The sequence below is a fragment of the Spermophilus citellus genome (genome assembly GCF_964194105.1).
Source record: "Spermophilus citellus genome assembly, chromosome: 12".
Taxonomy (NCBI): Eukaryota; Metazoa; Chordata; class Mammalia; order Rodentia; family Sciuridae; genus Spermophilus; species Spermophilus citellus.
Genome location: NC_138198.1, coordinates 36,302,611 through 36,329,876, shown reverse-complemented (window position 1 = coordinate 36,329,876; position 27,266 = coordinate 36,302,611).

Genomic DNA, 27,266 nt, shown 5'->3' with positions numbered 1-27,266 from the left:
GGAAGCCAGGCACCCAGAGCCAGTCCCAGTCCCAGTCCCAGTGGGCTCACTTGTTTGGATTTACCAAGGAAGGAGTCAGTCTTTCTTGGTACCCACTGATGTGAGGATTGCCAAATGCCAGGAAAGCTCTGCAGAGGGGCCTTTCCTGAGAAAGCAGGTAGTGGCTCACCGCTGGCTCCTGACAACTTCACAGAGTTGGCCAAGGAGGCCAGATGTGAGACAGGACAGGCCCTTTCGGGGGAACATAGTATGGCCCACCAGTCAGACGACACTCCGGGTAGTCACAGACCAACTTGGAAGGAGGTGCCTTTGTGGGTGTGGGTGTGAGTTTGTGGTTTTGTCTCATGTTCTGAGAATAGGTAGGAAAGGCGGTTTGTTTGGTTTGGAGTGGACTGTTTCTAGTAAGGCTTTTGACAAGGCGAGTGTTTCTATGTTTGTGTATCCCACTGTGTCCCTGGTTGTAGACATTAGAAAAGAGAATGCATCAATGGATGTGTCCTGTTTAGTAGAAAGCTTCCCAGCATTCATCCTGCCCAATTTATGAATGGACTGAGGCTTGCCTTATGGATGGGCAACACCTACCATCTTCCTAAGTTCCTGTTTTCTTACTGAATTCTGGCCACTCTCCAGAATAGGCTCATGGTTTTGTGTCCAAGATATGCACCACTTCCAAGCTCGGTGATATGGCCATGTACTGGATAGCTGAAAGGAATGGTGAGCATCTCAGAAAACTCAGATATCAGTGTGACCAGTAAAGTCTCCCTGGAGAAACCCTTTTTTGGGCTGTTGGCTTACCTATTGTTCTGTTGCCCTGAATGTCAGGAAGGCCTTTGCCTCAGGGCACCCCTTTGTGAAGCCTGAAGAAAACAGTTTTCAAATGGAAATGAATGGGCATCACCTGTGGCTCTTTGCTTAATTGCTTTGCAAAGGGATGTGTCTGAATCAGCCTCTTGGCCCTGTGTGAGGCTGTGACTTAGATTGTCAGCACCTGATAGATCCAAAGAAAGATCCCATGTGTGCATCCAAAGCCAAATTGGCACAAAAGCAGTCATCGTGGATGAAGTCTCTCACCTTCCTCTGTAAGGTTCCTGACCTCCATCAAGTGAGAATAGGGATCCTTTGTGTCAAATGAGTCCTTCAAAGCCCTGCAGAGGCTAGCCCATAGGTGCTTGGGTTTTCTCATGACTCCAGTTCACACAAAGAATGTATACCCGGCAGTCAGTAGGCCTCCAATTGGAGAAGTAGAGCAGTATTAATGGCAGGCTTTTTTGATCACTCCAGGTCCACAGGAAGGGTGTCCAGACCACCCTGACTTTAGGCAGATGAGAGGCAAGGGAGCTCTTTGTGGACACTGTCTTGGGCTGTGCCCCTCATGGAAACCTCCAGCCAGAGGTTATCATGAGTGTCTATATGGAAGAAGATGAGGGCCATGTGGCAGTGTTTTGGTTTGAATTGTGGTCATTGGTGTGACAGTGGGAAGAGATGACTGGGTCCACCTGGGCTTGAACTCTGGTGTGATTCCCCTTCGAGACTGAGTTCTGGAACTGACCTCAGAGAAGTATTGCCGAGAATTGTGTGGGGATGTTAGGAGGCCACACATGAGAGTCTCCCTTGGAAACTGAGATCTAGGCCCAGGCTGGCTTTCCACAGAGCACTGGGAATCTCAGCCAGGATATCACATGATTTTATTCTTAAAGACCTGGCAGCCATAGTGGAGAGTCCAAACACACGTGGACCTCACATTGTAGACCTCAATGGGCCTGGCTTTCTGTGACCTTTTGGCCACTCTTTGGGAAGCCTTGTTTGTGAGAGTTCTCCAGAGCTTTTGTTGAAGTGAGCTTCCTCACCATTTAATGGTTCCTGAAGGAATGGAAATCCACAGTGCCTCCAACTTCATCCTTTAAAAATGGCTAGCTAGATAAATACCATGAAATTTTTGAAATCCCCATGACCAGGTGGCACTGGAGAACCTTTGGATGTCCTGTTGCTGATCATGAGTGTACCAGAGAGTGCCTTGATTGACTGGGTTTCATGAAAATGGTGTAAAACAGAGATGCCAGTAAGTTGGGGCCTGCTGAGTAGTGGGCCTAGAGCAGTGGTGTGCAGGTGTGTGATAAAACATCTGTGGTGGGGCCATGTGGATCTGCCACTGGCTTCCAAATGGCTTGTGACTGACATGGTGCAGTGAGCAGACCCTTCTCTGTAAAGGCATCTTGTTATACGGAGAGGTTTCAGGGCAATGTTCAGAATCAGGTTGCTATGGTCAAGGGGGCAAGCTCTGTGGGATAGAAGCCTGGCTGGTGCATTCTCCTAGGACCTTGACCCACCACACGTGACAGAACTCCCTCCAGCACTGTGTCCCAGGTGAACTCCTTGTATTTCCTGAAGCAAATTCCAAACTCCCAGTGCAGCAGCAAGAAACACCACGAAAACTGGAGGGTGACCAAATGGCTTCACAGTCCATACAGGGAGACACTTAGACCCCAGTGGCCACAGTTTACCTGCAAAGAGAGAATTCAGCACTTCTGCCTCATGTTCATTGGAAAATCAGAAACCATGTCCTCCAGGTCACATAGATGCAGACCAGGTTTGATGGTCTCACTACAAAGGAAGCTAAAGCTCCTGACAACAACATATATTTCAAGTGCCCAACCTCAGAGGCAGTTTCTCACAAAGTCTTTAGGCCAGCAGAGCTCCATGTTTGTGGAGTGTTTACCCTGTCCCTTACTCATGGAAACTCCTCTACCACCTCCAAGGTTGTGAACTCCTGAGCATTTTCCATTCCACATATGTATTCACAGCTTTTCTAACTCTTCCCTCAAATTGTGACTTACTTATTGTGAAGGTAATGTCAAGGCATTGTTCTGGATGAGAGTGGGAAGATTTTTGTGTAGCACATATTTGCCTACACATTGGATTCATTTTCCTATTTTCTGTTCGAAATACTGAATCCCTGACACTAACCCATACACTACTAGATTGTGACTACAAATACTAATATGATGGAGAAAAATAACTCAAACAGAATAGAAATACAGGCAGTTAAGAGGAGGCCTGGTGTATAGTTGGGCTTGCCTTTTGCATTATAAAGGGTAGGTGTTATAAATCTAGTCCAATTTAATAGAAATGGTTCTCCATGTGTTTTGAAAGTTAACAAATATGTGAATTCCTGTCTCCCTTTCTCTGTAGCCTATTCAGCAACATGCATTTTTACATGCACATATAGAATCCTACCTCCTATCCCACGTACATTCTTGTGAGGTGGCTGAATTGGCAGATAGAAATTGTGAGAAGAGATCACTCCTCCTAAACGCTGTTGGAACTGAAAATTCAACCTCCAGGTGAGCTTCCCACTAGAACAACATGATACATAAATACATGTTCAGTAAAATAAATATTTTTGGATCTGTGGATGATAAATATTTCATGATGAATTTCGATTGGCATATATATTTCTACTCTTTAATGTCTGTGTGTGTGTGTTTTTTTGTGTGTGTATGTATGTATATATATATATATATATATATATATATATATATATATATACACACACTCTCAAGATTTTTCAAAATATGACATGTATGTGTCTTATTATACACTCTCTCAATTCATTCATGTTCATATATGTGGATTTATAATCAACTCTTCACAAGAATATTCTCAGAAATAGTCATCCACCTGAAATACATATTTGTTTTCTAGTGCTGAAATCCTAATATTTGTACAGTAACTGACCCAGTTTAACATGAATGCAAGTAGATTCCTATGGGACATGATGTGTATTTTGATGTTCATTTTTATTCAACACTGGTACATTACTATTTCTTCAGTTGATGCACATCATAGGATATGTATTTCATCCTCAAGTTCACAAATTTCTAGGCATTTGGTTCCTTTCAATCACTTCCTGCTTCAGAACACATGTATTCCTCCACGTTTCTTGACTGGTCTTTTCATGAGACTTGTTTCCAAACACATTTTTTCCATTTCCATAATCCCTTGTGAAGCAAAACTCACACCCCCTTCATGGTAAACCATAACCCTAATATCACCATTAGATGTATAACTGGTTGGAATGAATGGTTGTGTATCAATATTAGATTTCCCATATATGTTCAGATATCAATTCAATCCATTATTTAAATTGGAACCTGTTATAATATTTATTCACAGTACGGTCTATTCATGCATTGTCTCTATATTCATAGACCCAGGGTACACCTATTTGTACCCCCAAAGGCTAATTTTTATGTCTTCAACATATTACTCCCAGAAATGGTGGAAGAAACACTCATGTCACCTGATCTCCATATACATTTTATCACAGTGATATTCTGGACACAAATGCAAAGTTCACACTTATGATTGTAAGAAAGCCTCATTGGAAAGTGAGCATGGATTACTAAATACATCCTTGTCCAGGTTGCCTAATGCTCTCAAATGTGAATCCTATTGGTGACTACACATTTGTTTCTTCCTAAGATGATATATTCAACCTCAACCCTGTTGAAAATGTCTAATCCTCTCACTCACTTTATACTTTGCCTGATTTCCTAATGTCTCTAATGATATCTGCTTTCCTACATATGTTCCCCAGTTCATCATTGTGACTGACTCTTCACATGGGCTGACATTTACATTCACTCTCTAACCGACACCCTATTGCTAAAGAACTTTTGGTCCAAATTGTATACTCACTCTTCTTTCTAGACCTACCAACTATCTTCCTAATCCTACCTACTATCCCTTTTTGACTGGATGTTGTCTTCTACATTCAATCATCCAAGGTACAAGGTACTATGCCATTGTATATCGATTTATCTGAGACATCTGTGCAGAAAGTCATTCAAAGCTAAGTATCCCAATCAAGGGCCCAACGCCCTTCTGGGCTTCAGATCTTACTTGGATTTCTGTTTTCATACATATATTTCACCTATATATTATTATAAATATCGCAGGTTCCCAATACCATTCTTCATCCAGCAGAGTGATTCCTAAGCCAAATCAAACAGGTTCTTCACCCTAACCATACATTGTTCCCTCAATCTAACTCTACAGAAGAGCAGGGACAGAGTTGGTCTTACAATACAGGAATGTGGGGGATCTTCCACCTGCTGAGAACCTCAAAGGTCCATGCAGAAGTGATCCCTGGAGAAGATGTAGGCAGCTATGATGGACTTGAGAGAGCAGAAGTCACCTTCCATGGCTAACAACCTGGTCAGGATGAAGGGATGTGTCTGAATGAGCCTCTCTCTTCTTAATGTAGACAAGATGGACCAAAGCAGGCCTGTGTGGAGAGCTGTTCCTTGGTGCCTATGGTTGATATTCCATTCTAACTTGTGAAAGTGTCACAGGAAAGAGGGGCAGCCTCCATCTCATGGGAGCCTTGGAAGCAACTGTTAGGACACAGTGGTTGCCAAGGCAGTGACCTCATTCAGTTCCTGAAGGAAGTGACCTCACCTCACTTCCTTGGTGATGGAACTCTCTGAACTTGGGATCCAGGAAGCCAGGCACCCAGAGCCAGTCCCAGTCCCAGTCCCAGTGGGCTCACTTGTTTGGATTTACCAAGGAAGGATTCAGTCTTTCTTGGTACCCACTGATGTGAGGATTGCCAAATGCCAAGAAAGCTCTGCAGAGGGGCCTTTCCTGAGAAAGCAGGTAGTGGCTCACCGCTGGCTCCTGACAACTTCACAGAGTTGGCCAAGGAGGCCAGATGTCAGACAGGACAGGCCCTTTTGGGGGAACATAGTATGGCCCACCAGTCAGACGACACTCCGGGTAGTCACAGACCAACTTGGAAGGAGGTGCCTTTGTGGGTGTGGGTGTGAGTTTGTGGTTTTGTCTCATGTTCTGAGAATAGGTAGGAAAGGCGGTTTGTTTGGTTTGGAGTGGACTGTTTCTAGTAAGGCTTTTGACAAGGCGAGTGTTTCTATGTTTGTGTATCCCACTGTGTCCCTGGTTGTAGACATTAGAAAAGAGAATGCATCAATGGATGTGTCCTGTTTAGTAGAAGGCTTCCCAGCATTCATCCTGCCCAATTTATGAATGGACTCCGGCTTTCCTTATGGATGGGCAACACCTACCATCTTCTTAAGTTCCTGTTTTCTCCCTGAATTCTGGCCACTCTCCAGAATAGGCTCATGGTTTTGTGTCCAAGATATGCAACACCTCCAAGCTAGGTGACATGGCCATGTACTGGATATGTGTCGCGAGCAGCTCCGAAGCTAGAGCGGGCCTTGGTCTCGGAGGTCAACCGCAGGCGGGTCCCCGGCCGTGTCCTACCCGGACCAGAATCCCGGCGACGCGAACACACCACACCGACTCACGGAGATGTCTTTCCAATGCTTCGTTTATTCTCACAGCAGTCCACACAGCAGCAGCGGAGCAGAGACCGGACGGACCAATCAGGCGGCTGGTGTCAGTGCCTAACCTGAGAGGTGCTGCCTGTCCTCCGTGCCTTCTATTTATACTAAGTTTAAACCTTGGGGTTTTTCCTTTACATCATTTGTTTTTTCACTACCTTATCCATGCCCAACACACTTCACACTCATCACTATCTGATCCACACTGCGCACTTGTAACACATTTGCCTAGAGTTAATATTATCTATACCTAACACGCTGTATACTTGTCCCAACATGTTTTTACAACAGAGAAACATGTTTGCCTGAAGCACATTTGCTATAGCTAATGTCAAAGCATTTTTACTTAAAGCACATTTTACCTAAAGTACCTTAATACCTAATACTAATACCTAATACTTATTAACTAATATTCACTCCACACACTATAGTAACTTAATATCTAATGCTTATTGACTGATATTCACTCCATATAACATCTAATACTAACATTCACTCCATACAGTCCACCCCCTTGATACTGAGGGTGTTAAAGTACCCGAGAGTATCAATTAGAAAACATACAATGTCTTGACGTATCACAGCAAAATCCAATCATAGCAAATCTCAGATAATGACAAATCTTGGTCCAAAGTTCACAGCATACAGGATACGGCACGACAGGAGACACCGGTGAACAGTGCTGTAGTCTGGATTGTACGTCACGTGGCAATCTTCTGATTTTTACAACGGCTCCGTGTATAATGACACACTTCGCTGGAACAATTGCGGATTGGTACAGGTGTATCCGTATCCTGTCGTCCACTCTGCCAAAAAGGTTTATCTTCATCTCTCCCCAGGACATATTGCCCTAGAAAGTGCTAAAGAACATTCTTTTGTTAGAGGTTATTTTATATCTTGGTAAACGGGGAAGGCGCACATGCTCCAAGGTCACAGTCCATGCATATCTAAACATAGGTTCAACTAATTTCCTTAAAGCAATATCCTGCAAGGATCTTGGTTGGAAAGGTGGTTGGTTACACAATGGTCGTTTGCAATAGGATCTAGCATACAATCCATGTGGTTTGGACTCTAAATTAAGGGCTGTGCAATAATACCAAGACCATGGGTGTGTGTTTCTAAAATGATTGGTCCAATAATTTGAGTAATGTGAGTAATTTGATGGATTTTGATCATGGTTGGTTTTCAAAATTTCTGTGAAAAGTCCCATAAGGACTTTATTATGTTCTGGGTATTTCTCTAATTTGGATACATCAGTAGCATGTACAGACATGTAATAAGTGTGGTTCCACACATGGTTAAGGAAACAAATCAAATTAGGTAAAGCACAAGATTCATTAATAGGAACATGCATGGGACAGCTAGGTCCAGCCCAAACCTTCACCAGGTGTCGTAGCATGTAAAAATTGTCAGGTCCCAATGAGTTATATCCCACATAACTCCAAAAGTCTCGCACATGGTACTGCAGACACAGGCGACAGCAGGAGAAGTGCTTCTCCTCAGCGGAGTTCCCAAGACGTCCACGTTTTCGATTTTTACGCTGTCTCCTGGTCGTTGTATGCATGATGCCTAGTTTCTTGTCAGAAAATGCTAGAGAAAATAGAGGGATCATCAGCTGGTTCTACATAATCTATAGGTAATCTGTCTAGTTTTACGTGTATTATAGTCAGTTTCCATGCATAAGTCAACATAGGATCTATTAGTCGCCTTAAGGCTAAATCCTGTAAGCTACGTGGGGAGAACGGCGGTTGGTCGCAAGAGGCATGTCGCCTGCATAGTGTCTTGTTAGATAATATAGAGGGGCGCTTCTGAAGTAGAATCATCGTATTAATATACCAGGTCCATGCATATGTTTCTCTGGCATCGAGAGCATGAGTGAAGCTAACATTAGAACAGATATCGTGGTTCGTTCTCATAATTTCAGTGAATAAACCCAATAAAACCTTATTGTGTTCAGGGTATCGTTGTCGGAGTGACACGTCCATAGCATGTACTGGCATATAATACGTATGATTCCATGCATGGTTTAAAAATGAGATTAGGCTGGGTAACACACAGGGGTTTGATAGGTCACAATGTAGTTTACAGCATGATCCTGCCCATACTTTAACTAAATGTCTTACTGTCTCAAATGCATCTTCTCCTAGTACGTTGTACCCTACTATGGACCAAAAGTCCCGTACATGATACTGTATGCACAGTCTACAACGTGCAAAATGGTTGAGTTCAGCTACTCTTTCACACAGCTCACGGCGTCTTTGCTTACAGCGCTTCTTCATGGTTTTTGTATGCATGTCTCTTAGTCTCTTGTATCACAATCTGTTCTGTTGAGGAGCTGTGGAGTCTGAAACAGAGTTTAACACCAAAGAAGAGTAACACAATTATACAAAGATAGAATAGTAATTCCTTAAACCAGTGGAAAGGGTTCCATCTCATTATACAAGCAAAATCAGCATGAATGAGTTTCCTAAAGAAACCTACAAAAGAACAATCATAGGTATACTTAAAATCTCTTGGTTGTAAATAACCAGAGTCTACCAGCATCTTAATCTTGTGGGTCTCTCCTTTGAAGGTTTGTAGCAACTGCCTAGTCTGATTATGTACATTTTCAATGATTTTACCATGGTTCTCATAATAGGTCTTTAAGATATCAGTTGATTTAAGCATTTGTTCATATGTCCTCCCTTCGGGAGGCATATTCACAAAAATATTTAATCCAAAAGTGTGATTACTAATGTAGGTGATATGAGTCATTTTTCTCCTAGTATAATCAATCTGATGTCGGGTTATATTTCTGCTGCTGTATTTATGCCTTTGTACAGTTAAGTTATGGTGCTCCACCATCATCACATTGCTGTGTATGTGACAACCAGCTTCCAATGTGATATTATTGCTGTAGGTTATATTTTTCCATCTCTGCACCACATAATTCACAGGGTGGCAAGTAACAATTCTATAATTGCCTAGGTCCATTAACAAGCTCTGAGGGGTAGCCACTGTAATCTCAGAAGTCAGTGGCTCATCAGAAAGCATGTTATATGCCAAAAAGGTTTGTTTTCCTATTTGCATCACATTATCTTCAGACACATAAAAAGAAGCATCATGCCAAGTAAGCCAATAAAACCTATCATATGGGAAGACCCATTGTCCATTGTCCAATCTTTGTGGAAAAGCTTTAGTTGGATATCCGATGACAGGTTGGTTAGTAGTAATCTGCCATAAACGCAGTTCACAAGTGCCGGAGTCACAATAAGAATCTGCAGATGGGTCCAAGATGGTTAAGTAGGATGAAGTCTCCCTTCCCATGCCAGTTTGGAAAAGGAGCTTAATATCATCAATTCCAGCTTTTATCATATCTTCAACATGATCACATTCTTGAGTTTTTTGCAGGGTTTCAATCTGTTTCGAGAGAAATCTGTCTCTGGCTTCGTGGAGGGTTTCAACAGCCTGAATATGCTCTTTCAGTAGTTTTTGCTCCAGTGCTAATCTATCCATAAGTAGGCTTGCCGAGTGTAGGTTCTTTGATATACCAGAAATAACTTCTTGTTGTCGGCCTTGTAATGCCTGCAACGAGGATATTTCCACACGAAGTTCCTCAGTCATAGCCCCAGCGATTGCTGCTCCCAATGCTGCTCCCGCCAGGAATGCTCCCAAGGCGGCTAGCTGGAGAGGTCGCCGTCCCGCCGCATTCCTCTGCAAAGAGAAGAACATGTCCGGGACTACCGTCTTCCAGCTGCCAGTTCCGCACGTCGGATTGCCTTTCAGGGAGTTTCCTAGTGCCAGTGTAAGTTTCACTGGTTGAATCACAGGCTCTACCAGGAAGCGCTTTGGTTGGGAGACTAGGGGCATAAAACCTCCTGTGGTTTTAGTTACTGGGTCGTTCTTGGGTGGTGACAAAACCGCACGAGGGTAATGTGCAGTTACCCATCCGTGTGTGGAATTAAATCCTCCTCTATCTATCAGACAAGGCCTCAAGGATTCAGGTTGCATGTAACACTTATCCATGGTTAACTTTCCTGCGTAGATGACATGGTTGCCAGAATATGAATCAAACACATCCGTGGTGTTATGGACCACGTCATGGGCTACTAGATCATATACAGCCCAGTTGTCATTATTTTCAGGTTGTTTCATTAGCATATAGAAATAATAGGGCAATTTTCCAATATATATCTTTTGAGCCCAATGTTCAAAATTCATACCTGCCGTCATCCACCAATCCAATGTTTTGTTGTCTGCTTCTTTGACATGATATCGGATCTTGGCATTCCAGATGCTGTCTACCGGACATCCTTCCTCCTGATTAGTTGTGGAGTCCCACGTCACAAATTCTGCTCTCTTGTATTCACCAGATTTAGTGGCAATACTCTCGGATGAGGTTCTATGGTTTAGGATACCAATCTCTTCAATCTCCGGATACGCCCACCGAAGTCTCGTGATGTGGGGTCGTAGCATCGTGTTTTCAAATTCCTTGTCCGGATGCCTGGAGAATTCTTCATACTTAGCACTCTCCGGGACCCAGACTCTAGACAGGGACCCATCATCCACCGCATCCATGGGCACGTCATACACGGAGGTATCATTGTGCCATAGATGTCTGTGGAGTCCCTGTACCAGTTTCATATTGTTTGGGTGCCAGGCACAGTTAGAATGGTATAGGTCCATAGGGACACCCTTCGTGTCCCGGAAAGCAGCCCGAGGGCTAGACATCGGGATTGACAAATTATGTAGGTGGTACCAGATTGTGCTGTTGGATATGTTGAACACTGGGATGAGGGAGGAAAAGAAATCATCATATCCTCGACCTCCAATGTTCCAGTATGACAGTTCCTGACCTCTCCAAGTCTGCGCGGATTGATTCATGGAAAATACGGGTTGTAGGAAGGTCACATTCCATTTCCTCGTATCTCCTGGTGGGACAATCAGAACTGGTTGAAAAGTTTGGTTTTCAAATGAATACCAGTTATGTGTGTTATTTGTCACTAGTCTTACGTGGGTTGCATTCATCCATACTTGGTGTGGTTCTTTAACACAATTATTTTTGTCAAAATTATAGCACCACGTCCAGTTCCATATCATGAAGTTTTTTATCTTATCTAGGGCGGCATTGGCTTCTTGGTTCAACAGTGTCTCGGCATTAAACAGCGGGTATGAAGAAGTTGGTTGCTGAAATCTTGAATTGATGTCACCGAGGTTCCATTCTTTGTTGTTTCCTTCTTCCACATGCTTGTATATATATCTTCCTGTCTTGTTGTCCTGTAGCATCCACCCCTGGTGGTGGAATTGACGGAACGCACTATTCCGTGAAACATCCTCATGGGTTTTGAAAGCACAAGGTCTATATGCAAAGTTCCCAAATCCGTTCACTGATTGGTTTTTTTGGTTTATGTAATAAAATCTATATCTGCAAGTCGTAAGTTCTTCTTTCAGCATAGTGAAACAAACTCGCCCCACAAATGCATATCCTTGTGTCATATCTTGCATATGTCCAAAAATTGCTCTGACACACAAGACTGCCAAAGGGTTTGGAGATCCGTCAGCCCATCGATAGTTGGGCTGGGCCTTATTGTGTGTAAACGGCTGTGGCAGTGGGTCGGTCAACACCACCGGGGTTCTCCATGTCTCCAGACCTAAAGTAGCCATCTTCCACCAGGCATCAATTGGTGGATAGGAAGTATTAGTGATCAGCCAGTCTTTATTTGGTGACTGTAGCATTTCAAACTTCCCAAAAATAGGCAAATTAGGAAAGTCCATGACACAAGTCACATAATGTGTAAATTTGAGAGTTTTGTTCTGGAGATAGTCCAACCATATTGTCATATTTCTATCCTTAGTACTCATGTGTTCTAAATAATCTTCCAATATTGTTGGGCAAGTCTCACCATAAGGGGGTCGTAAGTCTGTCGGCCATGCCGCAATTGGTCTGGCCCCTTTTAGTGGTCCCCTTGGCTGCGCATACCAATCGTTCATTACAGGTTTGGATTCATTGTATGGAAGTAGCCATAGAGCATCTGTTGTAGGTGGTGGAGGGGTGGTACTGGTCTCCTCATCTTCTCCTTCTTCAGCATCATCTTCTTTTTCATATGCTTCATATTCATAATCAAATCTCATATATCTTTGACTGAGGTCCCGTTGGGCCCACAACTCGAGTTGTATTGTTGGAAGGTCCAATTCAGATGCTTTGCCGCATTCGAATTGTTCATCATCCTCCAGTTCTTCTCTCATCACATACACCTGAGACCAGTCTTTCCCTTCCAATGCTGCCGTAGCATTGTAATTTTCCACTCTCATTACTTTGCTAAGTTTCCTCCAATGGTACACAAAATAGGGTTTCTGTGCCCATAAGTCCAACACTCCTTGAATCAAATGGCATCGCAGAGGGTTGGTGTCATACCTGTTAGGCATTCCTCCTTCAGTTGTTGTCCTGAACAGTGGTGAATACACATCATCAGAGAATAACTCCCAGTACCCAGTACAGTTCTGAGGTGTTGACCATCTGTTGTAGTGGGTACAAAAAGCATGGGTGTGCCAATATAGGTATCTGATTGCTGAAAGATTTTGCCCTAGGCGATGTGCATGCTTCCAGTACCCTGGGATCACCGTGCCCCCACCAGTGGCATTCCATTCCTGAATGGTTTGAGGGAATCTTAAGTAAGATGTTATCCATCGTCCCATAGACCAAGTAGCTCGTTCAGTAAGGTTGTATTTCTGGATCCATACTGTGGGGGGCACTGTCGTCACGCCAGTTGGAGTAGTGACGCCAGTTGAAGTTTGATTAGCCACTAACGTGGTGACAAGAAGTGTGGTGGTCAGGGTGGTATTTGTGATCTTCATGATGCTCACAGTGACTTCGCCAATCACGTCAGTGATAATAGTTTTCCTAACAGTTTTGTTAGACCCAAAAAGAGTTCCGAACAGTAACAGCACTTGAGAAAGTAACATGCGGCTTGCTATGGCACAGTAGCCCTACAGCCACAATTTTTATCTCTGAAAAATTTTACACAAGTTCCCAATAGGCTCCACAAACATAGGCACACAATAAATCAACTCAAATACTAGTAACACTCAGAACAGTTATCCCCAAAAACACACAGTGTAGTTCAATACGTAACATCCAAAAAAGTTTTGTATGCATTGTGTCATGTTATGAGTAGAGCTATTATTAGGGCTATTAGTACAATTATTCACAATAGCTTTTCTCCAATCCACGCAGTGGAAGTAACCACCAATTACAACACAACCATAAATTATCACAAAAATCCATAAACATTGAACAACAATCCAAATTCTACCTTGGCACCACATCCTTAACCTTAGTTAGTCTTAATTGCCCTTTTTCTCCTGAGGTCCAAATTGTGTTCCCTGGTCCATGTGCCAGTGCATCCCCCTTTTGAACTGACCTGTCCTTACGATCCCGAATCCAAACCCTGGATTGTCGTGGAGGGTCAATTTCACTGGGGTTCTCCAAGTTCTGGGTTTCCCCTGGGAATGTTTCCTCAAAGGGTGACTTCCTGTGCAGTCTTTGCCTAGAATTAAGTTCAAAAACTGCAATTAGTATCGCTTGTGGCAGCGGGGTATCATGTAACATCAGTAATTTTGTTTTAATCAATCCGTTAAATCTTTCAATATTCCCCGCTGCCGTTGGATTATAACTCAGATGAAAATCCCAATTTATGCCCAGAGTATCAGCCAATCGTTTTACTCTGGCGCTAGTAAAATGTGTACCCTGGTCGGTACTAATCACCCAAGGAACCCCGTACCTGGAGCACCAGTTCCACATCGCCCCTTCGGTTGTGCGGGCATCCGCCCGCTTAGAGGGGAGAGCCATCCCTAAACCAGTACAGCAATCCACCATGGTACATACATACCATGTGTCCCTTATTGGGCCAATATAATCCATTTGGATTCGTTGATTGAATCCTCTAGGAGTTCCCAGGGTATGGGCATAAATGTGACGGAAACGAGTCCCCGCCTCTGCACATTGCCCACACTGTTGGATTGCAGTTTTGCACGCATGCCATGTCCCTTTTAGGTTCCTGGTCTGTAACCACTGGTATAGTGCGTGTGTTCCAAGGTGGCCCAGATATCTATGGAGGGATAATAATTCGGCTGCACTGAGATTAGTCTCACCTGCTCTTTTTTCCAGTTGCCAGATTGGCTTCCTGGTGAATCTTAACTTTAAGTCCCCTTTTTGTTTCACTTCCCACGGGTTTTTGTTGGTCAATTTAATCGTTGCTGACGTGATTTTACTTAATTTATCAGCTTTTTCATTTCCTTTGGACATCTCGTCTGTGCGTCCTGTATGTGCATCGACATGACCAACCAAAATATGAATAGGTGCATCGGCTAGGTACTGCCAGGTGGGTTTACTCCACACATCTTTCCCATTAATTTTAAAATCTGTCATTTTCCATTTTCCTGACCAAATTGCTATACCATTACAGACTGCCCATGAGTCTGACAATATATGAACATATTTTTGTTTTTCCTGCACCGATTTTTCTACTGCCAGACGGACTGCCTCAAGCTCAGCCACCTGTGCTGACTTATCTTTACCTTCCTTAGTCAAAACTGTACCATCGCTAGGCCTTAACGCAGCCGCCTTCCAGTGGACCACCTTATCTTTAATGATTGCAGACCCATCCGTATACCACGTGTTGCTACTATCGGCGTGCGCCCCCCATTTACCAATGGGCCTCTGCGCCGCTGGCTTAGGGATCACGGGAACTGGCACCAATGGTTGTGATGCCACATCCTCTGTTAACTTCATAATTTTAGAATTACTTGTTACATGTGCCTCTCGGCACAAGTTGTCCAAATACCATTTCCACTGTAATACTTTTTTCTCAATTGGGAGTCCAGCCAATTTATCATCTCCCATCTTTACCCAGTCCAAAATTGGGACCGGTGTTCTAATTACCACTTCCTTTCCCAGCAGCGCAAAGCCCAATGATTGTAGTGCGGTGCACGCGGTCCAGATTAGTTTCTCAAATAATGAGTATCTATTTTCTGCAAATGGGAACTTCTTGGTATAAAAACCCATTGGTCTCGTTTGTCCCCTTGATTTGATGTACACACCCCATACACCGTGGTCATTGATATAAACCATGTCAATCATGATAATCTCACCCTCCTGGGGAATGTACAACTGGGCATAGGAACCAATATATTCCTTGGCCAGCCTTAAACCTTCCTCCTGTTCTTTTGTCCACTGAAAGTCCGCCGCCTTCCTACACACCCTATATATTGGGGCCAGGAGCACCTGTAAGTAAGGAATGTGCATTCTCCAGTATCCTAGGATTCCCATCACGTGCTGTGCTTCTTCCTTATTTCCAGGGGTTTTTAAATTCAATATTACATCCAGCACTTTTTCAGGAACTCTAGGTCCAGATGCTGTCCACACTACCCCTAGATATTTTACTGTTTCTTGTGGCCCTTGTACTTTATCCTCATTAATTGTCCATCCTTGATCCCTCAGGGTTTTAACCACCAATTTTGTTGCCAGTTCCATATCACCCTTTTCTTTTCCAGCAATTAAAATATCATCTACATATGTCCATATCCTAACCCCTGTTGGTAGCTGGAGTTTATCCAAGGTTGTCTGAATTGCTTGGTGTGCAATTATAGGACTGTTCTTATATCCCTGGGGCACTCTGGTAAACTGGTATTGTGTGGCATTCCATGTGAACGCTGTCATTTCTCTGCTTTCTTCATGAAGTGGGATAGCGAAAAACATGTCAGACAAATCTATAACTGAAAACAATTTGGGTGCAAAATTTCTTACCTCATTATAAATACTTTCTACATCCGGCAATGTACCAGGCATTGCCGGAGACATCTTATTCAAATTTCTATAATCTATTGTTAATCTCCACTTTCCATTAGGTTTCCTGACTGGCCAAACCGGGCTATTATATTTAAATGTACTTGTTTTCTCAATGATTCCCCTATTTTCCAATTCCTTAATAGTCTCCGTTACCTCTTCATGTCCGCCCTTTATTGGGTACTGTTTAGTGAATACCGGTGTAACATTAGGTAATTTGACCGGTTCCACCTTCACCTTTGATAACTGTCCAGCCAGGCAATCTTTTACCTTTTTTAAGGGTAGCCAATCACCATAAATTTTCCTTATTTCTTCTATTCCTAGTACTGAATGGGGCACACTTCCACACAGAGCACTGACTTCTATCTCCTTCTCATATATACACAACTTAATTTTCAACTTATTCATTCTTAAAGTATGTCCAGTGATTCCTTTAACTTCTACATTTTTCCCTAACTTGTTTTTAATAAAATCTTCCCTTATTATGGTTATTTGGCTTCCTGTATCTATCAGGAAGGAATCACTGTACTTGTTGTCATTTATCCTAAATGTCAATTGTATGAACGGCCTGCACTCCGTCCAAAATTGTGTTGTCCAACATTGATGTTGGTTCTCCTTATGTTTTGCATTGTTTGTCCTTGCCAGGGCTGCCCTGGCCGGACTTTTCTCCAATCCTGGTTCCCTTGCCCCCAATTCCTGGGGTTTTGTCTGGGACCGTTCTGCCATCTGTACTCCCTGTACTCCCTGTTTCTTTCTTGGTTTGGGCGTCCACCCCCTGGCTGGCCCCTGTTCTGAAACGCGAACCTGTTGGGGCCTCCAGGTAGTGGCCCTCCCCTTCCGGGCCGACGTTGGCCAGGCGTCGGCCCTGCCTCGTTTTTTCCTGCGAAGGACAGGGTTGCAGCAAATGACATCCTGTTCTCTATCTGCAGCTCCCGGTGCTGTTTTAAAAATTCAACCACATCCCACAGAGTGTTTGCTCCTGCTAGTGCAGTAGACAGGACAACTCTATGATTTTCCAGGGCTCCTTTTAAAATGATCCTCCTTAACATAGCTGTCAAGGGGCTGCGGAGCGGAGGTACTGCTCCGTCACTATATACATAACAGATTACTCCTAACTTCCTCACCAGTTTTATACCTTCCGATGGTCCGTTCCATCTTATCTTTCCTTCTAGGAAACCTAAATCCATGTTGGGAATTCCTTCTCTCCAAGCTCTACTGACCCATTCGAATAGGGTCCTTACCTCTAAATTATCTGCATCCGCAATTCTGGATAATGCTTCCTGTACTGATGGTTGATCAATCTGGAGGTTTAATTGTTTGACCTCATCTCCAGACAGCCTTATACTCTCTCCTCCTTTTGACCAGAGCATAAACAAAAAATCTCCGTCTGTTTGACCTTTCTGAGAGAAGTCATTTCTTAGTTGTAATATTTCTGCTCTGTTTAAGCTCCTTGTTTCCATTGACTGCTCCAACCCATCCGGGCATCCCCTTCCGGGTGTGGAGGTTTTTATTATTGAAACTGGGCAGCTTTCTGGGTTCTCCATCTCCTCCATGATGTCTTTGAGGAATGGGTTATTGCTATTCTTTTTTATGGCTTCTGCCACTAGCTTTTTCCCTCGCATTCTATCTTAATCTACATCATTTATTATTTTAAGTAATATTCCCGGGATTTCTTTCTTGTCTGCTCTCTGCATAATTGGCTTTGCTGTGTTAGGGTTGCTCATTAGTATTTCTACATTGGTTCCTTTTTGGAACTCAGGCATTTTGGCCTGTACTATTCTCTCAAGTGGCCTCCATGGAGACTGGGGTTTCAGCTCGCTAGTCGACTGCCCCGTGGTTATTTTGGTGCACCTTTTAAAAAATTGCTTCATTTTTGACCTAATGTCCATTTTACAATCTTAGCGTACGCTTCTAACTTGAGCAACCTAAAGTTCCAACTCAATATGCTGTCTCTTTCTATGCTTGACACTAGTTCGTGGAGAAGCTGATCGTATTTGACTTCTGCCCAGGCTCCTATTCTTCTTTTCGTCCAGCCCATCTGCCGAGGTCCGCCGTCTTCCCTTAAAGGGATTCGAGCGGGGGCATTCCTCCTTGGTTACTATCCTCTGCCCTGGTGCCGGACGGTCACGGTCACTTCGGGCTCGGATAGGCCAAGTGCGGTTGGTGTTGCAAGGGGAGTCTTACCCTTTCTGCTGTGGCTCCTGCTGGATCCTGCCGACTACGCCAACTGTCGCGAGCAGCTCCAAAGCTAGAGCGGGCCTTGGTCTCGGAGGTCAACCGCAGGCGGGTCCCCGGCCGTGTCCTACCCGGACCAGAATCCCGGCGACGCGAACACACCACACCGACTCACGGAGATGTCTTTCCAATGCTTCGTTTATTCTCACAGCAGTCCACACAGCAGCAGCGGAGCAGAGACCGGACGGACCAATCAGGCGGCTGGTGTCAATGCCTAACCTGAGAGGTGCTGCCTGTCCTCCGTGCCTTCTATTTATACTAAGTTTAAACCTTGGGGTTTTTCCTTTACATCATTTGTTTTTTCACTACCTTATCCATGCCCAACACACTTCGCACTCATCACTATCTTATCCACACTGCGCACTTGTAACACATTTGCCTAGAGTTAATATTATCTATACCTAACACGCTGTATACTTGTCCCAACATGTTTTTACAACAGAGAAACATGTTTGCCTGAAGCACATTTGCTATAGCTAATGTCAAAGCATTTTTACTTAAAGCACATTTTACCTAAAGTACCTTAATACCTAATACTAATACCTAATAGTTATTAACTAATATTCACTCCACACACTATAGTAACTTAATATCTAATGCTTATTGACTGATATTCACTCCATATAACATCTAATACTAACATTCACTCCATACAATATGTGAAAGGAAGGGTGAGCATCTCAGAAAACTCAGATATCAGTGTGACCAGTAAAGTCTGCCTGGAGAAACCCTGCTTTGGGCTGTTGGCTTACCTATTGTTCTGTTGCCCTGAATGTCAGGAAGGCCTTTGCCTCAGGGCACCCCTTTGTGAAGCCTGAAGAAAACAGTTTTCAAATGGAAATGAATGGGCATCACCTGTGGCTCTTTGCTTAATTGCTTTGCAAAGGGATGTTTCTGAATCAGCCTCTTGGCCCTGTGTGAGGCTGTGGCTTAGATTGTCAGCACCTGATGGATCCAAAGAAAGATCCCATGTGTGCATCCAAAGCCAAATTGGCACAAAGGCAGTCATCATGGATGAAGTCTCGCCTTCCTCTGTAAGGTTCCTGACCTCCATCAAGTGAGAATAGGGATCCTTTGTGTCAAATTAGTCCTTCTAAGCCCTGCAGAGGCTAGCCCATAGGTGCTTGGGTTTTCTCATGACTCCAGTTCACACAAAGAATCTATACCCGGCAGTCAGTAGGCCTCCAATTGGAGAAGTAGAGCAATATTAACGGCAGGCCTATTTGATCACTCCAGGTCCACTGGAAGGGTGTCCAGGCCTCCCTGACATTAGGCAGATGAGAGGCAAGGGAGCTCATTGTGGACACTGTCTCTGGCTGTGCCCCTCATGGAAAACTCCAGCCAGAGGTTATCATGAGTGTCTATATGGAAGAAGATGAGGGCCATGTGGCAGTGTTTTGGTTTGAATTGTGGTCATTGGTGTGGCAGTGGGAAGAGATGACTGGGTCCACCTGGGCTTGAACTCTGGTGTGATTCCCCTTGGAGACTGAGTTCTGGAACTGACCTCAGAGAAGTATTGCCGAGAATTGTGTCGGGATGTTAGGAGGCCCCGCATGAGAGTCGCCCTTGGAAACTGAGATCTAGGCCCAGGCTGGCTTTCCACAGAGCACTTGGAATCTCAGCCCGGATATCACATGATTTTATTCTTAAAGACCTGGCAGCCATAGTGGAGAGTCCAAACACACGTGGAGCTCACATTGTAGACCTCAATGGGCCTGGCTTCCTGTAACCTTTTTGCCACTCTTTGGGAAGCCTTGTTTGTGAGAGTTCTCCAGAGCTTTTGTTGAAATGAGCTTCCTCACCATTTAATGGTTCCTGAAGGAATGGAAACCCACAGTGCCTCCAACTTCATCCTTTAAAAATGGCTAGCTAGATAAATACCATGAAATTTTTGAAATTCCCATGACCAGGTGGCACTGGAGAACCTTTGGATGTCCTGTTGCTGATCATTTGTGTACCAGACAGTGCCTTGATTGACTGGCTTTCATGAAAATGGTGTAAAACAGAGATGCCAGTAAGTTGGGGCCTGCTGACTAGTGGGCCTAGAGCAGTGGTGTGCAGGTGTGTGATAAAACATCTGTGGTGGGGCCATGTGGATCTGCCACTGGCTTCCAAATGGCTTGTGACTGACATGGTGCAGTGAGCAGACCCTTCTGTGTAAAGGCATCTTGTTATATGGAGAGGTTTCAGGGCAATGTTCAGAATCAGGTTGCTATGGTCAAGGGGGCAAGCTCTGTGGGATAGAAGCCTGGCTGGTGCATTCTCCTAGGACCTTGACCCACCACACGTGACAGAACTCCCTCCAGCACTGTGTCCCTGTTGAACTCCTTGTATTTCCTGAAGCAAATTCCAAACTCCCAGTGCAGCAGCAAGAAACACCTCGAAAAGTGGAGGGTGACCAAATGGCTTCACAGTCCACACAGGGAGACACTTAGACCCCAGTGGCCACAGTTTACCTGCAAAGAGAGAATTCAGCACTTCTGCCTCATGTTCATTGGAAAATCAGAAACCATGTCCTCCAGGTCACATAGATGCAGACCAGGTTTGATGGTCTCACTACAAAGGAAGCTAAAGCTCCTGACAACAACATATTTTTCAAGTGCCCAACCTCAGAGGCAGTTTCTCACAAAGTCTTTAGGCCAGCAGAGCTCCATGTTTGTGGAGTGTTTACCCTGTCCCTTACTCATGGAAACTCCTCTACCACCTCCAAGGTTGTGAACTCCTGAGCATTTTCCATTCCACATATGTATTCACAGCTTTTCTAACTCTTCCCCTCAAATTGTGACTTACTTATTGTGAAGGTAATGTCAAGGCATTGTTCTGGATGAGAGTGGGAAGATTTTTGTGTAGCACATATTTGCCTACACATTGGATTCATTTTCCTATTTTCCATTCGAAATACTGAATCCCTGACACTAACCCATACCCTACTAGATTGTGACTACAAATACTAATATTATGGAGAAAAATAACTCAAACAGAATAGAAATACAGGCAGTTCAGAGGAGGCCTGGTGTATAGTTGGACTTGCCTTTTGCCTTACAAAGGGTAGGTGTTATAAATCTAGTCCAATTTAATAGAAATAGTTCTCCATGTGTTTTGAAAGTTAATATGTGAATTCCTGTCTCCCTTTCTCTGTAGCCTATTCAGCAACATGCATTTTTACATGCACATATAGAATCCTACCTCCTATCCCACGTACATTCTTGTGAGGTGGCTGAATTGGCAGATACAAATTGTGAGTAGAGATCACTCCTCCTAAACGGTGTTGGAACTGAAAATTCAACCTCCAGGTGAGCTTCCTACTTGAACAACATGATACATAAATCCATGTTCAGTAAAATAAATATTTTTGGATCTGTGGATGATATATATTTCATGATGAATTTCGATTTGCATATATATTTCTACTCTTTAATGTCTGTGTGTGTGTTTTGTGTGTGTGTGTGTATATATATATATATATATATATATATATATATATATACACACACACTCTCCAGATTTTTCAAAGTATGAAATATATGAGTCTTATTATACACTCCCTAAATTCATTCATGTTCATATATGTGGATTTATAATCAACTTTTCACAAGATTATTCTCAGAAATAGTCATCCACCTGAATTACATATTTTTTTCCTAGTGCTGAAATCCTAATATTTCTACAGTAACTGACCCTGTTTTACATCAATGCAAGTAGATTCCTCTGGGACATGAAAAAAAATTTCTCCCTTCCTCCAAACTGAAACATCCTGACTTTTCTTCTTCATAGTCCTGCTCCAGATTAATTATCCAGCCGAGCCATGACCTATCCTTGGTCTCCCCTCATCCTACAGCAATATGTTGTCAAGGACAAGGCCTGGTGCTTTATATTTTTTTAAAATATTTTTTTTGTTGTTGATGGACCTTTATTTTATTTATTTATATGTGGTGCTAAGAATTGAACCCAGTGCCTCATGCACGCTAGCTAGGCAAGTGCTCTACCACTGAGCTCCAACCCCAGCTCTGGTGCTTTCTATTTAACTGTATTGATAGCCATAGAAAAAGGAATGAAGACCTGTGGATGACCTTACTCTTGTCTCACATGATCAACAAAGCTCATGCTCTTGACCCAGGATATGGAGGTTCAGACACTAATTCCGCACCTTGGCTTCAGCATTTTCTCAGCTGTAATGGAGATGGTCATGTACCTCTACCAAAAAGGGTTGTGTAAGGGTTTTCTTTAATACATGGTTAATAACCATAATTGTTAGCTGCTATTGTCTCTATATAGCTAATGTCAAATTGATGATTATTTGGTAATAAGCAGGGAGCATTATAGTACAGAACACGCATGTGTTGGAGACCCTGGGCAGATTCAAAGGGGATGGGGTAAAGGCAAAATGAGGAGGATTTTGAAAGTTATTTTGAAACAATAATCTTTGGCCATAGGATTAATAATAAGGGTGTTCAAGGATTCATAACAAAAGTGGTGTCCATTCAAGGTTGAATGGACAGTTACTGGACAGATGTCCTTTGTAGAAATATTTCCTGTCTAAGGTATCAGTGGTCATTGTTCAAGGTTGTGGTTCTGGCAGACTCTTTTGTCATAGTTCTTGTTATCAGGCATGTGTGCATGAGATCCCCGCTGTTATAACCTTCCAACTTTATTATTTATTTATTTATTTATTTTTGTTAGGCCTTGGTATAAGTTGACCCATCTTGATTCTGACCGCTTTCACCCTGGAGATTTTTTTTTAATATTCATTTTTTAGTTGTAGTTGGACATAATACCTTTTATTTTCATGTGGTACTGAGGATCGAACCCAGTGCCTTACACATGCTAGGTGAGAACTCTACCACTGAGCCATAACCCCAGCCCCTACTCTGGAGATATTTGCATGTAGGATTTGTCATATGTACATTTTTCTGAAAGGATTGTTGGTGATTTGGAAAGCATTTATAAGGAAAATATTCAGTGAAATTGATGGTGAAATAATGTTGATATAGATCATAAATCACAGGCATTTGATAATTTCCAGAATAATCTCCTTTGTCTATGATTCCCTTCTTATTTGCCATGCCTTCTGCTTTTCTCCCTCTTCTTAATTCATGTATAATTTGTTCGGAACTATAAGTTTTACATGTAACACACTGTCTTATACTTTATGCGTCTTCCCCAGAGAAGGTTTCCAGAGCCTCATGGGTTCGAGGGACACCAGGAGCATGCTGTGGGAATTGCATGCCCTCTGCCTCACACCTGTTCAGGCCTGACTCCATATTCCATCCACAGAGCCCCTCAGCTGTCTCTATACCTCCCTACTCTAGGTCCCTCATTTTCTTTTCTGACCTTCTTATTTCACACCATTCCCCTGCCTGTTATTCATCTGCACACAGAAATATTCCCAAGGGGCAGAAGAACATGAGAGTGTTGGCCAAGCCCTTCATCAGTGCACAGATTCCTGTGAGGCTGAACTGGTGGTTTCAGTTTAGGCCACTGGAAGAATCTACCAGTCCTGGGCAGAATAACAAGCATCCTTCAGATTTTACTTACTACTAGTGGCTTTTGTCTTCTTTAGTTATGTTCTTTTCCTTTCTGAGCATTATCTACAATCACCTCTGACAAATGCCCCTCTATCCATATTGGGCTTGTTTTGTATCTCTCCTAAAGGTACTTTTTTAAAGTTATTTACTTTTTAGTGTTTTACTTTTTTGTGGTGTTGGAGCTGGAATCCAGGGCCTCACTCGTGCTAAGCACACATCCACCACTGAGCTACACCTTCAGCCCCCACCTAAACTTTACCCTCTAGTCCTGCCTTGTTACTTGCAGCTCTTTAACAAATATATATTTTTTAATCTCCAAGAGGCACTGGCAAGAAAGAGCTCTTGCTTCTTTCAACCGTTTGCATGCCCTTGTGCAAATTACTTAATACCTGTGAGTTTGATCCTTACCCTGTAAAATGGATAAAAATACCTACTTGTTTCCTTCAGAGAGGTTTTTATGCTCAAATAAGATAATGGGCTATACAGACTTGGAGGTGAACAGACAGAAGAAAGAAAATACAAAGTGTCACTCTCATATGCCTATTTCCTTAAGGATGGACTGTGTTTAGGAAATCTGCACTTTTTCCATATCCTTAGGCGCACTGGAGTTGCAAACCTCCAGTTGCTGTGAGTTCACGAGTTGCCATCTTGTGTTTGTTTCAGTCAATTGCCATATCTTCTCTAACTCCCATTCTTCACTGCCTTCACTGTTTCCAACCTTCCTTACTTAACCTTTTCCTCTGATGTTCCTGCCATATACCTTGCTATATAAATGATTTATATAGCTCACACATTGCTTACTCAGAAAATATATAAATATTATATATATTATATTTAATTTTTAATTGCAAATGAACACAATACCTTTATTTTATTTATTTATTTATTTATTTATTTTTATGTGGTGCTGAGGATCTAACCCAGTACCTCACACATGCCAGGTAAGTGCTCTACCATTGAGCCACAACCCCAGCCCTCAGATAAGATATTCTTTTTTTTAATTAGTTTTTTTTAGGTGCAGTTGTACACAATACCTTTATTTTATTCATTTATTTCCATGTGGTGCTGAGGATCGAACCTAGTATGTCACATATGTGAGGCAAGCACTCTGCCACTGAGCCACAGTCCTAGCTCCTCAAAGAATATTCTTAAAATGTATCTGGGGTGTTCTTTTGGGGGTTTAGAACCATAGGAAAGCATGGGTCCCCCTTTCTATTTCTTTAAAAAAAAATTTTTTTTAGTTGTAGATGGACACAATACCTTTATTTTGTTTATTTATTTTTATGTGGTTCTGAAGCTCGAACCCAGTGCCTCAAATGTGCTAGGGCAGTGCTCTAGTACTGAGCCACAAGCCCAGCCCACCCTCTATTTCTTAGTAGTTTTCCAAAGAAAGCATGATACAGATAAAGTGCTTAACAGATGCTGCTTCCTAGACATGCAAATGTAGATATATTATAAGTGAATTTGTTCTGTTTGCTCTTTTTAACCAATGATTTTCTATTTAATTTGGATAGCAACTTAAGATGGTGAGTTCGTTAGCATCTTGTACTAATGTGTATTCATAGTCTATTTATAAAAATTTCACAAAGAATTTTACATTTTGAATTAGTTTCTTATTAATAGTCATAGAAAGGTTTATATTCTTTAGTTTTCCATTTCCTCCCTAACTAGAGCCTGAATATTTTAATATTTTTGAATATAAGGAAATGTTTTCTTAATATATTTATAAAATTATCATTACTTTCTGAGCTATTGTCTTCATTAAATAAGATGTTGAGATATCTTCTCTTTGTGCTCTGAATGAGGTTACATTCATTAGAACTCTCTGATCTGCATTAGTTTTATAGAACTCTTGAGACCACTTGGGAAGAATGATTTAAGTTAATATTTGGATTTTTATTGAATGAAATAGAGTTCCTCTACAGATGCCTGGGTAGTCATTCCGACTTTTTATTTTAGGAGTTACATTTCTTAAAAATGTTTACTGCCTTCTTAATGCTTTCCAGGAACCTGCTCCTGAATTTCCAGTGTCTCAGGTAAAGGTTTAGCTGTAGCTTTTAGTTTAGAGAATATTTTAGTTAATGATTGCTTAGTTGTTGCTGTAGAGTAGAAAATTTGCTGTATAGCTACTTGGCTTGTAGATTAGAAAATAAGCCTAAACAGGCATTCTGTACTTTCTTATGTAAATAAATGTTTACATTTCCAACTTTTGTATATGTGAATAGCCTTGTAGAACTAATGTGCTCTATTCATTAAGATTTAGGGCTTCAATAGAAGTGTCAAGATTGAACAGAGGATGAAAAAAATAAAGACTGAAGCAAGGGGAGGCATGGGCGTAGGGACCTGGAGTCAGCACCACCACAAGTGTCATTAAAGACATTATGGTTAGGACAGTAGGTCTTAAAGAGAGTGGGCCAGCTCTGCCTGGAAGGTCTGAGTCTTAAGTGACCTGATGGCTCTAGGAGGGAGGAAGCTGCCACAGTGAGAAAGGAAGGAAGGGACAATGGCCAGAAAGCCAAGTTGACCAAACCAACGTGGTTAGATTTAGCCAGAGAGACCTGCTAACTGGACAAGACAGGGAATCAGGAGGAAACTCTGGGAGAAGAAGTCTGGTGTGGGGCCCCCTGCCAATCCATGCTCTTATCCACGTGGGTTCCCAGTGAGTCTGGGAAAAAGGAGAAGAGCTTCGAATCAGAGAGCTTAAATGTTACCAGGTGTTTGCCCTGCCAAGTGAGAGAGAATGCTCCCAGTGTGTTAGAAGTAAATAAGGGATTTAAGCCTCATCTGAAGATCACATGAGTAATGACCAAGCCTTTTAGAACAGCAAATATACAAAGTACTCTCATGTAGGTTTGTATAGTACTAAACACTGTAAGTAGGTTAAGTAGGTTAAAATGTAGCACTCTGTTCTTTGAAAGGATGACATTTGTCTTTTGTATGTTCATAATCTTGGTTTACAAACTGATGCTTGGGGGAAACTTGTTTTTTTATTATTCAAGAAGGATCTAAATTATGAAAAGACAAAGTTTTTGTCTTCAGTAATTTTGTAAGATTTTGATTAAAATTAAATTGAAACACCAACAATATGCATTGTAGGTATGACTGGAACACTGTAAATGGCATTTAAAAGTTTGTAAGTGGCACATAGGCTTCATGTAGCACCTAAATTTCTCTTCCTGGTCTTTTCCTGTAGACTTAATTATCCACTGGATAATGATCTAAAAGGGAACAAGGCTGGCTGGATTTTTTTGACCTTACTATTCACACTTAAAATGTTTTTTTCTTTTTTGCACATGTTTACAACTTGAAAAGAAATGAGAC